This window comes from Schistocerca cancellata, chromosome 8 (genome assembly GCF_023864275.1).
Source record: "Schistocerca cancellata isolate TAMUIC-IGC-003103 chromosome 8, iqSchCanc2.1, whole genome shotgun sequence".
In the NCBI taxonomy this organism is placed as follows: Eukaryota; Metazoa; Arthropoda; class Insecta; order Orthoptera; family Acrididae; genus Schistocerca; species Schistocerca cancellata.
Genome location: NC_064633.1, coordinates 449,264,194 through 449,276,726, shown reverse-complemented (window position 1 = coordinate 449,276,726; position 12,533 = coordinate 449,264,194). Strand labels below are relative to the sequence as shown.

At 45.8% G+C, this 12,533-nt stretch overlaps 1 protein-coding gene and 1 non-coding gene across 2 annotated transcripts in view; one reads left to right on the top strand and one right to left on the bottom strand.

Annotated features, from left to right (window-relative positions):
- Positions 1-12,533, bottom strand: part of LOC126095623 (uncharacterized) — a 402,540-nt gene that overhangs the window by 10,391 nt on the left and 379,616 nt on the right. The gene's annotated exons all lie outside the window — the stretch shown is intronic.
- On the top strand, positions 6,511-6,586 carry Trnag-gcc (transfer RNA glycine (anticodon GCC)). Its single transcript has one exon. It is a non-coding gene; the product is annotated as a tRNA-Gly (tRNA).

Sequence of the window (12,533 nt, the reverse complement as noted above, 5' to 3'; positions counted from 1 at the left end):
ATTGGAAGCGTGTATTCGTCATCGCCATACCGGCGTGATGGTATGGGGTACCATTGGTTGCACGTCTCCGTCATCTCTTGTTCGCATTGACGGCACTTTGAACAGTGGACGTTACATTTCAGATGTGTTACGACCCGTGGCTCTACCCTTCATTCGATCCCTGCGAAGCCCTACATTTCAGTAGGATAATGCACAACTGCATGTTGCAGATCCTGTACGGGCATTTCTGGGTACATAAAATCTTCGACTGCTGTCCTGGCCAGCACATTCTCCAGATCTGTCACCAATTGAAAACGTCTGGTCAATGGTGGCCTAGCAACTGGCTCGTCACAATACGCGTCACTACTCTAGATGAACTGTGGTATCGTGTTGAAGCTGCAGGGGTAACTGTACCTGTACACGCCATGCAAGCTCTGTTTGACTCAGTGCCCAGGCGTATCAAGGCCGTTATTACGGCCAGAGGTGGTTGTTTTGGGTACTGATTTCTCAGGATCTATGCATCCAAATTGCGTGAAAATGTAATCACATGTCAGCTGTAGTATAATATATTTGTCCAATGAATACCCGTTTATCATCTGCATTTCTTCTTTAATTTTTTCTTTTAATTTATTTTTTTTAAATTTTTTTTCTTTTTAATTTCTTCTTTAATTCTAATCTCCAGTAGTGTATTATGTACCCGTTCATTCGAGATGCCCACATCACTAGCAATCTCACGCACCTTAACCCTTCTGTCATCCAACTTACATATCATGGATTTTATCAATGATTTCTGGAGTCCTAACCTCCACAGGGCGTCCAGAACGTTCAGCATCACTTGTAACCATATGGCCACTCCGAAAATTTTGAAACCACTTATAAACTGTTCTAATCGAAGGTGCAGTGTCACCGTAATGTTTATCAAACTTCTCTTTAGTTCATATCGCCGGCTGCGAGCGTGCAAACCACCCCACCCACATGAATAAGTCTAAGCCAGCCCCACTGTCTACTGTGGTAGCGCAGTACAAGACTCCAAGGAACAGAAATCGGACACATCCGAGGGAAATTGATCAATAAATGGAATACCAAATGATGCCAGTTTGGACAGTTTTTTTGTACCATTTACGATTTCGTACAGCCCTTTTTTCACATATACGAAGTGATGAAACGATGTTTGGCTGTCCTGTACAGTACAGCATGCCCTATTCTAGATATTTGCGTGTGTATTTCAGTACATATAGTTCGTGTTTGACTAGGGCAGCAGTATTTATTCTGTCTGTTCAATATTTCGTAATGTTTCCAACTGCCGCTATGGGTTCTTCTGTCGTTCTGTTTGTTTTTCACTGCCTGCCTGCCGTTCAGTTTTCGCTTGCTGTTGCTGTTGCTGTTGTTGTTGTTGTTGTGTGTGTGTGTGTGTGTGTGTGTGTGTGTGTGTGTGTGTGTGTGTGTGTGTGTGTGTTAGTGTGTGTGTGCGTGCGCGCGCGCGCATACAGCCACCACAAAACAGACAACTGGGAACGGAAAACGCATTGCGGCAGTTCACAACAGTAGACATAGTAAACACACAGAGAAAATAGTACTACACATTTTCAGAAACTAACTTATGTAGACGCGAAGTATTTGTCGGGGAATCCGGATGCATATACGACGAAGACATCCTAGACTGTCTAGTACAACCAAACACAGTTGCATAGCAGCATGTAGGTCAAGAAAGGACACGAAATCTTAAGTGGGACGGAAAGCTGTTGAACAGGTAAAAAGATACCTGTGTATTAAACAGTTGTTTCTAATTTAAAAATTGCCTAAAGTTGTAATGTAAAAACATGTTTATAATTATTTCATAACATACCTAACAGATACATATAGTAAGAACAAAATATGATTACAGGCCACTAAAGTTGGTCCTACAATGAAAGCAACGAAACCCGTCTGGGTTGTTTGGGAGAAGAGACCAAACAGCGAGGTCATCAGTCTCATCGGATTAGGGAAGGATGGGGAAGGAAGTCGGCCGTGCCCTTTCAAAGGAACCATCCCGGCATTTGCCTGGAGCGATTTAGAGAAATTATGGAAAACCTAAATCAGGAGGGCCGGACGCGGGATTGAACCGTCGTCCTCCCGGAATGCGAGCCCAGTGCGCTAACCACCGCGCCACCTCGCTCGTTCCCTGTCTAGCAAACAAACAAAGAGCCTCTTATTTATTTATTTGATTGTTTAAGCATTTATTTCACTCTTTCTTACCAAATACCCCTTGTGATTCAACATTACAATATGCATGGTACTACTTAACCACTTGGCCTATATTGGAAACAAGCGATGACGTAACAGTAAAAAAAGTACGGTGGCGGCTAAGGAAAACGCGTCGTACCGTCAATGCTCTCAGGTCATTTGTGCATATACTATCAACACCGATTACGCGCTCACTCAAGATAAGCGAACCGAATCACCCTCACTCCCAGGTGCAATATAATTGTGGTTGACTGAGTACTAAACAATTACAACAATAATAAAAATAATACATATACTAATGAACACACAGAAATTAAGATACAGGGTGTAACGGTATAGGCTGCCAAAATTATACAGACAGTGCATCGTATGCTATACAAAAATGTCTAATGATATGTCGTATCACTTTCTTTAAGACAGATATTTGCAAGTTTGATAGCAGAAGCATTTGTGTTTACATTGTCAGCTGACGGCACACGACCTTGGGTGTTTATTACCGACATCGACGCGGCGGTCAGAGAAATGCAACGGACAAACTAAAGCAATGTGAACATTGGACGTGCACAACGACACGTTGCGGTGGCTACTTACTACCGACACAAGCAATGTAAACAGTCACTGGGTTGTCAAGAACGTGCAGTTCGTTTTACGTAATCAGTGAATTAAGTACAACCAGACGTTTTCTCTTTTACACTACCATAACGAAGGTCGTGGTAGTAAAGAAATGCTAGCATCAAATAAAATGTGTTTCTCTTAGTACGAAATCAACCAATTGCCATGTAATTTGTTGTGCAGTAATTACAATCACCTGTTTCCTCTTTTTACAGCAGAACCATAACGAAAATTAGTCAGATTATTTTTCTTTTCGTAACGAAAATGAAACCAATATTACTTTGTTTCCTGTCACACCAACACTACAGTAAGTGTTCAAAATGCCCACCATTCGATTCGACATAACCTACATTACGGCTACTCCAGTTTCATCGCACTCGTTCAAACGCAAGCACATTTGCCTTTATGGTACTGGCAGCGTCCAAAATCCTCTGCGTAAGTTCGTCCACATTATTTACTTTCTGAGCATAAATAAATTCCTTCTGTGGTGTCACCGCCAGACACCACACTTCCTAGGTGGTAGCCTTTAAATCGGCCGCGGTCCGTTAGTATATGTCGGACCTGCGTGTAGCCACTATCAGTGATTGCAGACCGAGCGCCGCCACACGGCAGGTCTAGAGAGACTTCCTAGCACTCGCCCCAGTTGTACAGCCGACTTTGCTAGCGATGGTTCACTGACAAAACACGCTCTCATTTGCCGAGACGATAGTTAGCATAGCCTTCAGCTACGTCATTTGCTACGACCTAGCAAAGCGCCGTTACCAGTTACTATTGATGCTGTAAAACATGTACGTCAAGAGCGATGTTCACCATTTATGGATTAAAGTTAAGTATTCCACAGCTACGTCCTTTTTTGCTAGTCTAATTTCCTTGTCCTGTTCCAGACCTCGCGCCAGCCTGCGTGAGATAAAACGCGTGCCTTTCGGCTTCCTCTCAAAACCGGGTTGGCTCTCTTGCCAATCCACAACACCTTCATAAGTAAAAATCCAGTGGATTGAAATCAGGACTGCGTGCGGCCATCGACGTGGACCAAAACGTCCAATCCAACGTCATGGAAATCGTCTTTTCAAAAATCCATACTCTGTGACCAATGTGGGATGGAGCACCATCGTCGGGGAACCACATCTTATGACGCAGGGTTAACGGAATATTTTCTAATAAAGTTGGTAGCAATTTTACCTCTAGAAAGGTTCGCTAATTGTTACCAGTCAACCGTGCAAGTAAAACATATGGGCCGATACTGTAATCATCGATTATACCTGCCCACACATTTACGGAAAAGCGGCGCTGAAAATGTGTTGCTACTGCTCGGCGCGGACTGTGTACACCCCATGTGTGCATGTTATCGAAATTGACTATTGCGTCGCGAGTGAAACATGCTTCTTCTGTACGGAGTATTTTGTTTACAAAATCATTCAGCACACTTTGTGCCGCTCTGAGAATTCTCCTCGCGGAGGGAAATCTTGTTCTCTCAACGCTTGTACGCGCTGAATGTGGTAAGGCTGCAGACGCTCCTCTTTCAAAGTGCAATGGACGGTAGTGTGTGATACACCCACTCGGCGGGCGATGCTTCCAGTTCTCTGAGTGGGATCTTCGTGGATGGGGTCCAGAGTTTGTTCCTCAGCTTCCAGAGGAAGTTCTTGGCTTTGTGGGTCTCTGCCTTCCGCGCTTGGTAGTAAAAAGCCTATATCTCTCAATCTATGCAAATTAAATACGTACTCGTGAGCTGTATTCCGCCGTGATTTACGTAATAATAAAACGAAAGAACATCATATCAGAACAGACATTACACTTCGCATACAGAATTGAACGTAAAGATAACTACTGTACTTTGTCACGAATGAATCGCAAAACAATCGAGTAAAAGTAGAGAATTATGATGGTACAAACCTTTGGTCAACAGCAACAAACGTCTATCGTGCAGGAAATTTTCGCTGTGGGAAGCTTTCTCGATAAATTCGTACAGCTGCTCTCGCAATATCTTTTGCCTCGCCGTAAATTGAATGAATATCGCATAGTTCAGTGATAGCAAATCTCCCTTCCATCCTAACGTTTAACGGAGTTGCAATAATGTCTGCATAGGGTACTCGATGACTGCCGACGATTGGCGTATTACAGTGACTCAAACAGGCGGCCGTTGTGGCCTAAATGTTTGCGGCTCACACTGGCGATGTTGATACGCGTAGCAGTACTGCCTACTTTCACAAAAACAGACGTTTAAAATCAATTACTTGTGTTCTACTAACAGGATTTTTTTGGCAGCTTATAGCATTTACACCCTGTATATCATAACATCGTACTACTGAGCAGTTTCCTCATTCTGTTCTTATCAAATGAATGTAATGACATCTAACGCAAATACATGGCACCAATACAGAAGGAACCACTTCTGCATCTACATACATAATACGCAAATACATGGCACCAATACAGAAGGAACCACTTCTGCATATACATACAAAATCTGCAAGCCACCGTAGAAGTATGACGGAGGGTCTCCTGAACCACTGCTTGTAATTTCCCATCCTGTTCCACTCCAAATAGAGCGAAGGTAAAACGACTGTCTGTACGCCCTAATTGCTCGTTTCTTATCTTCGTGGCCCTTACGCGCGATGTACTGTATGTTGCATTTGTGTGTATGTGAAATCTTATGGGACTTAACTGCTAAGGTCATCAGCCTCTAAGCTTACAAACTACTTAAAGTAAATCATCCTAAGGAGAAATACACACACACACCCATGCCCGAGGGAGGACTCGAACCTCCCCCGGGACCAGCCACACAGTCCATGACTGCAGCGCCTCAGACCGCTCGGCTAACCCCGCGCGACTACTATATGTTGGCGGCAGCAGAACCGTTCGGCTGTTAGCATCAAATACCGGTTTTCTAAATTTTCTCAATAGATCCGAAAAGAACGCCGTCTTCCCTCCAGGGATTCCCATTTGAGTTCTCGAAGCGCCTCCGTAACACTTAAGTTTTGTTCGAACCTACCGGTAACTAATCTAGCAGCCCTCCTCTGATTTCCTTCGATGTCTCTCTTCAATCCGACCTGGTACGGATTCTAAACACTCAAGCAGTACTCAAGAATAGGTCGCACCAGCCGTCTATATGCGATCCCCTTCACAGGTGAACCACTGTTTCCTAACATTCTTCCAATAAACCGAAGTCGGCCATTTGCCTCCCCTACCATAATTCTCATATGCTCGTTTCACCTCATATCGCTTTGAAACGTTACGCTCAGATATTTAAACGACTTGACCGTGTCAAGCTGGACACTAGTAATACTGTATCCGAACATTACAGTTTTGTTCTTCTTAGTAATCCGCATTGGCTTACATTTTTCCACATTTAGGGCTAGCTGCCTTTCATCACACCAACTGGAAATTTTATTTACGTCGTCTTGTACCTCCCTGCAGTCACTCAACTTCGACACCTTACCGTATACCACGGCATCCAGAATGAGATTTTCACTCTGCAGCGGAGTGTACGCTGATATGAAACTTCCTGGCAGATTAAAACTGTGTGCCGGGCCGAGACTCGAACTCGGGACCAGGCTGTGGCTAAGCCATGTCTCCGCAACATCCTTTCTTTCAGGAGTGCTAGTCCTGCAAGGTTCGCAGGAGAGCTTCTGTAAAGTTTGGAAGGTAGGAGACGAGGTACTGGTGGAAGTAGAGCTGTGAGGACGGGGCGTGAGTCGTGTTTGGGTAGCTCAGTTGGTAGAGCACTTGCCCGCCATAAGCAAAAGGTCCCGAGTTCGAGTCTCGGCCCGGCACACAGTTTTAATCTGCCAGGAAGTACCACGGCATCATCAGCAAACAACCGCAGATTTCTACCCACCCTGTCCGCCAAATCATTTATGTATATAGAGAACAACAGTGGTCCTATCACACTTCCCTGGGGCACTCTTGACAATACCCTTGTCTCTGATGAACACTCGCCGCCGAGGACAACAAACTGGGATCTACTATTTAAGAAGTCTTCGAGCCAGTAACATATCTGTGAATGTATTTCATATGCTCATACCTTCGTTAACAGCCTGCAGTGGGACACCGTGTCACATGCTTTCCGGGAATCTAGAACTATGGAATCTGCCTGTTGCCCTTAACCCATAGATCTCAGTGTATCATGTGAGAAAGGACAAGCTGAGCTTCGTAAGAGCGATGCTTTCTAAACCCAGGCTGATTCGTGGACATAAGTTTCTTAGTCTCAAGGAAGTTTATTGTATTCGAACTGAGAATGTAAACAAAAGTTAGGGATATTGGTCTGTAATTTTGCCGGTCTGTTGTTTACGTTTCTTACATACTGGAGCCATTTGCGCTTTTTTCCAGTCGCTTGGGATTCTGTGCTGGGCGAGAGATTCACGATAAATGCAAGTTAGTTAAGGGTTCAATGCCGTAGAGCACGCGTTGTAAATTCGAACTGGGATTCCACCCGGGCCCGGTGATTCATTTGTTTTCAAATCTTTAAGTTGCTTCTCTACGCCAGCTATACTTATTTCTATGTCGTGTATACTGGAGTCTGTCTGATGGGAAAATGACGGAAAGTTTGTAGGGTTCTCCTGCGTAAACGATTTCTTGAGCGTGAAACTTAAAACTTCGGCTTTCGTTTGGATCTTCAACTGCCACACTAGACTGGTCAACAAGGGACTGAATGGAAGCCTTAGACCCACTTAGCGATTTTACATACGACCAGAATTTTCTCGGGTTCTCTGCCAGATCTTTTGCTAAGGTCTGACTGTGATAGATTGTCCTTTCTCACATGATATACTGAGAACTATGGATGAAGGGCAACAGGCAGATTCCATAGTTCTAGATTCCCGGAAAGTATAGATTTTTTCACAGACGCACGAATCTCTACTAACCCCCGCTTGTCGTCGTTTGTGCGTCCCCTTTTGAACCTATAATGCAACAGCCTCTGCTTCCTCAGCATCTTAGGAATTCGTTATTAAATCATGGTGTGTCTTTTCCATCCTTTATCCACTTACTAGGCACGTAACTCTCCAGACCACGATTTACATTCTGCTTAAACTTTGTCCATAATTCCTCTACATCCATCTCACTGGTACTAAGTGATGCCAATCCACTGTCCTCCAGCTAGCAGAAACACTCTTCTAGCCTTCTTGACTGATTTATTAACTTTTGTAATCATAGTTTCTATAATGACATCATGATCGCAAATCTCCGTTTCTATACTGAAACTGTCGATAAGATTCGGCCTATTTGTAGCTACAAGGTCTAAGATATTTCCGTTGCGTGTGGACTGCCGAGCTAGCTGCTCAAGACAATTTTCAGAAAACGTGTTCAAAAGTATTTCGCTTGACTGTCTGTCTGTACCCCCCGCAGTGAATCCATAGACATCCCAGTCTATACTCGGCAGGTTAAAGTCGCCTCCAACTAGTATTGCATCATCTGCATAGCTAGGCGCTATTGAGCGTAGACTTTATTTGAATGACTCTAGAACCGCCACAGTGGAATCGGGTGGCCGGTAAAAACATCCAACAATTAATTTAGTTTCACCGACACTTGTTACACACAACCAGACGACTTTACTGTCACACTCAACTTCGACGTCAATAGAGAAAGTATTTTTGTCAACTGCAATGAAAACTTCCCCTCCTATGTCCGATATGCGTTCCATGACTCGCTAAGTGTCTCAAAGCTTTCCACTTCGGGTTTCAGCCAGCTCTCAGTCCCAAGAACAGTTTGAGCACCAGATCTTTTCTGGAGGAGCAGTAAATTCGGGAATCCTTCGACAGTTTACTGATAAAATTGTGACAGTCGAAGTGTCTTTATTTTGAACGCCGTTCGACTTCCCTTGCTATGAATCGACTGGCGAGTGTTCATCAGAGCACCTCAAACTATCACCTAGCCTAAGAAACCCTCATGTGCACCCCACAAGCACTCTGCTACATGAGTAGCTGCTTCCAAATGTTGAGCAGAAGTTACACTGATCAAAAGAAGCACGAGAGAAAATGTAATAAGACAGACAGATGAGATGGAAGGAAGAAAATAATTAGTAGGGATGCGATAAGCATGGACAGTGTTGACAAAGGGACGGAGATTCTGGTTTAGTGTTGAGCAGAGAGCAATCATCTGGGATTAATCAAGACGGAACTTAAGCCGATGGTAATGGATGCAGCTTTAATCTTTTCTGGAATGCAGTGTGCTTTTCGATAAGACACAAGTTACAAGTGACCTTGTTCCAGAATCGTAAGACTGAGATTGAGAAGGAGATGGAGAAAGATGTAGTGTTATGCATAGGTACAACGAAGATGCTGGAAGTATCCGATCTGGTATTGCAGTTATGGAATAACAGTTATTTGATAGGTATGGAATGGAAACGACGACATCAGCGACTAAGAAATCGATGAAGGAAACAGCGCAAGTGAAAATCACGTCGCATTACAGGTGGTACCCACCCTAACTGACAATGAACAAGGCAAGGACTCGCATGATTAAACAAACGAATGTTACACGCATAAGCACAATGGACGGTAATACCGTGTGACAACGCCTCTAGCATTGACAGTATAGGGAAAGAGTTCATAAGTTCCTCAATATACCTTAACCAGCTGAAAATGGAGTACGAAACCTCCCCATCCCAAAAGAAAGAAACCCGCTCCAACCTGTACATACCCTCCAGCCCCCTTGGGCCGTAGCTTCACTCTCCTTTTTGTATCATTTGAAAATATGCAATACCGCGACTCGTTGGGCCACACTACACACCTCTGGTCAGCTGCTGGCCACGCTTGTCTCCAGTCCCTGCTGGCTAGGACCTTTTTTATGAGCGCAATTCTCACGCCGTGTTGCGTAGTTGCCAGTGGTACATTATTCCTTGTAGATACATTGGGCAGTCCGCGTTGATACACCAACAAATCACGCAGCCTGAATGATTGTGTGGTTGCGGGCACGACCAAACACGAGAGCTCCTTTCTCCCATTCTGCCAGGTCGACCCATATCCCTGCGCTGATTCCGTACACCCTACAGGTGCACGCGCACGCCACTTCGTCACGACTTACGTCAGCGGTGAAGGACTACAGGACCGCCTGGTTCAAATGATTCAAATGGCTCTGAGCACTATGGGACTTAACATCTGAGGTCCTCTAGAACTTAGAACCACTTAAACCTAACCAACCTAAGGACATCACACACATCCATGCCCGAGGCAGGATTCGAACCTGCGAACGTAGCGGTCGCGCGGTTCCAGACTGAAGCGCCTAGAACCGCTCGGCCGCTACGGCTGGCGGACCGCCTGGTAGCAGTTCTACACCATCCACGAAGCTGCAGAACGAAGATTGTGCTCTTTTACGGAGTGATTACTATTTTGTACGTTGAGCGTATCTTTAGCAAGTACTGATGCCTAGTACGAGATTTCACAATTTTTTATGCTATGTTCATAGCACGGTAGTAATTTTTCTGGATTGCATGTAGGCACGAGAGAGTTTCTGAAAGCTGTAATGGTTTGTTGTTCCTCATTTATATCCATGCTTCTGAGATACTCCGCTTTCAGCTGTATATGAAATTTCAAAGTAACACGACCGGTTTCGTGATTTCGGCTCATATCTTCAGGTGTACATCTACAAGATAGGAAACTTACAGTCATAATGATAAAATACAGATACCTATCCTAACAATCTATGCTCATGACAACCAGTATGAAATAATCACACGTCGGTAAAACATTTAAGCTCTGTTATGGGGGGACTCAATCATCTCAAAATAAAATACAGTTACAATTGAACAATTGAAAAACTGACATGTTAGAAGCGCGTTTACCTTCAGTGAAAAGAACAAAATAAGAAAACAAGAAAAGATAAAAGCCCCAGCTAGCAACACTGAAAACTCGTGGTTAAAAAGTAACCTCCGAGATACACATGAGCACATTGACTATCACTGTGGTCCCGCACAGCGAGGCAGTTGGAGATTTGCTGCCCGCAGCTTCATTGCGTGAAATTAGAATTATATATTAATACCTTCAGCTGCTGACGGGCGTTGATATATGTCAATGGGGACAGGTGAAAATGTGAGCCCCGACCGGGACTCGAACCCGGGATGTCCTGCTTACATGGCAGACGCTCTATCCATATACACTCCTGGAAATGGAAAAAAGAACACATTGACACCGGTGTGTCAGACCCACCATACTTGCTCCGGACACTGCGAGAGGGCTGTACATGCAATGATCACACGCACGGCACAGCGGACACACCAGGAACCGCGGTGTTGGCCGTCGAATGGCGCTAGCTGCGCAGCATTTGTGCACCGCCGCCGTCAGTATCAGCCAGTTTGCCGTGGCATACGGAGCTCCATCGCAGTCTTTAACACTGGTAGCATGCCGCGACAGCGTGGACGTGAACCGTATGTGCAGTTGACGGACTTTGAGCGAGGGCGTATAGTGGGCATGCGGGAGGCCGGGTGGACGTACCGCCGAATTGCTCAACACGTGGGGCGTGAGGTCTCCGGAGTAAATCGATGTTGTCGCCAGTGGTCGGCGGAAAGTGCACGTGCCCGTCGACCTGGGACCGGACCGCAGCGACGCACGGATGCACGCCAAGACCGTAGGATCCCACGCAGTGCCGTAGGGGACCGCACCGCCACTTCCCAGCAAATTAGGGACACTGTTGCTCCTGGGGTATCGGCGAGGACCATTCGCAACCGTCTCCATGAAGCTGGGCTACGGTCCCGCACACCGTTAGGCCGTCTTCTGCTCACGCCCCAACATCGTGCAGCCCGCCTCCAGTGGTGTCGCGACAGGCGTGAATGGAGGGACGAATGGAGACGTGTCGTCTTCAGCGATGAGAGTCGCTTCTGCCTTGGTGCCAATGATGGTCGTATGCGTGTTTGGCGCCGTGCAGGTGAGCGCCACAATCAGGACTGCATACGACCGAGGCACACAGGGCCAACACCCGGCATCATGGTGTGGGGAGCGATCTCCTACACTGGCCGTACACCACTGGTGATCGTCGAGGGGACACTGAATAGTGCACGGTACATCCAAACCGTCATCGAACCCATCGTTCTACCATTCCTAGACCGGCAAGGGAACTTGCTGTTCCAACAGGACAATGCACGTCCGCATGTATCCCGTGCCACCCAACGTGCTCTAGAAGGTGTAAGTCAACTACCCTGGCCAGCAAGATCTCCGGATCTGTCCCCCATTGAGCATGTTTGGGACTGGATGAAGCGTCGTCTCACGCGGTCTGCACGTCCAGCACGAACGCTGGTCCAACTGAGGCGCCAGGTGGAAATGGCATGGCAAGCCGTTCCACAGGACTACATCCAGCATCTCTACGATCGTCTCCATGGGAGAATAGCAGCCTGCATTGCTGCGAAACGTGGATATACACTGTACTAGTGCCGACATTGTGCAAGCTCTGTTGCCTGTGTCTATGTGCCTGTGGTTCTGTCAGTGTGATCATGTGATGTATCTGACCCCAGGAATGTGTCAATAAAGTTTCCCCTTCCTGGGACAATGAATTCACGGTGTTCTTATTTCAATTTCCAGGAGTGTATAATCATTGTGTTTGGTCGTTGCGGACGTCACATGACAGCCGTTCAAGTTCGTTGTTGACCCTTTCACTCAGTTTTTTACTACAGAGGCCAACCAGCTCTCAGACCGAACACGCTGAGCTACCGTGCCGGCATGCGTCAACTAGAAGTGAGCAGCCGGTTTTAAAATTTTTTGTCCGCCAAGTTGTTCAAACCATTACTATAAGTCCAC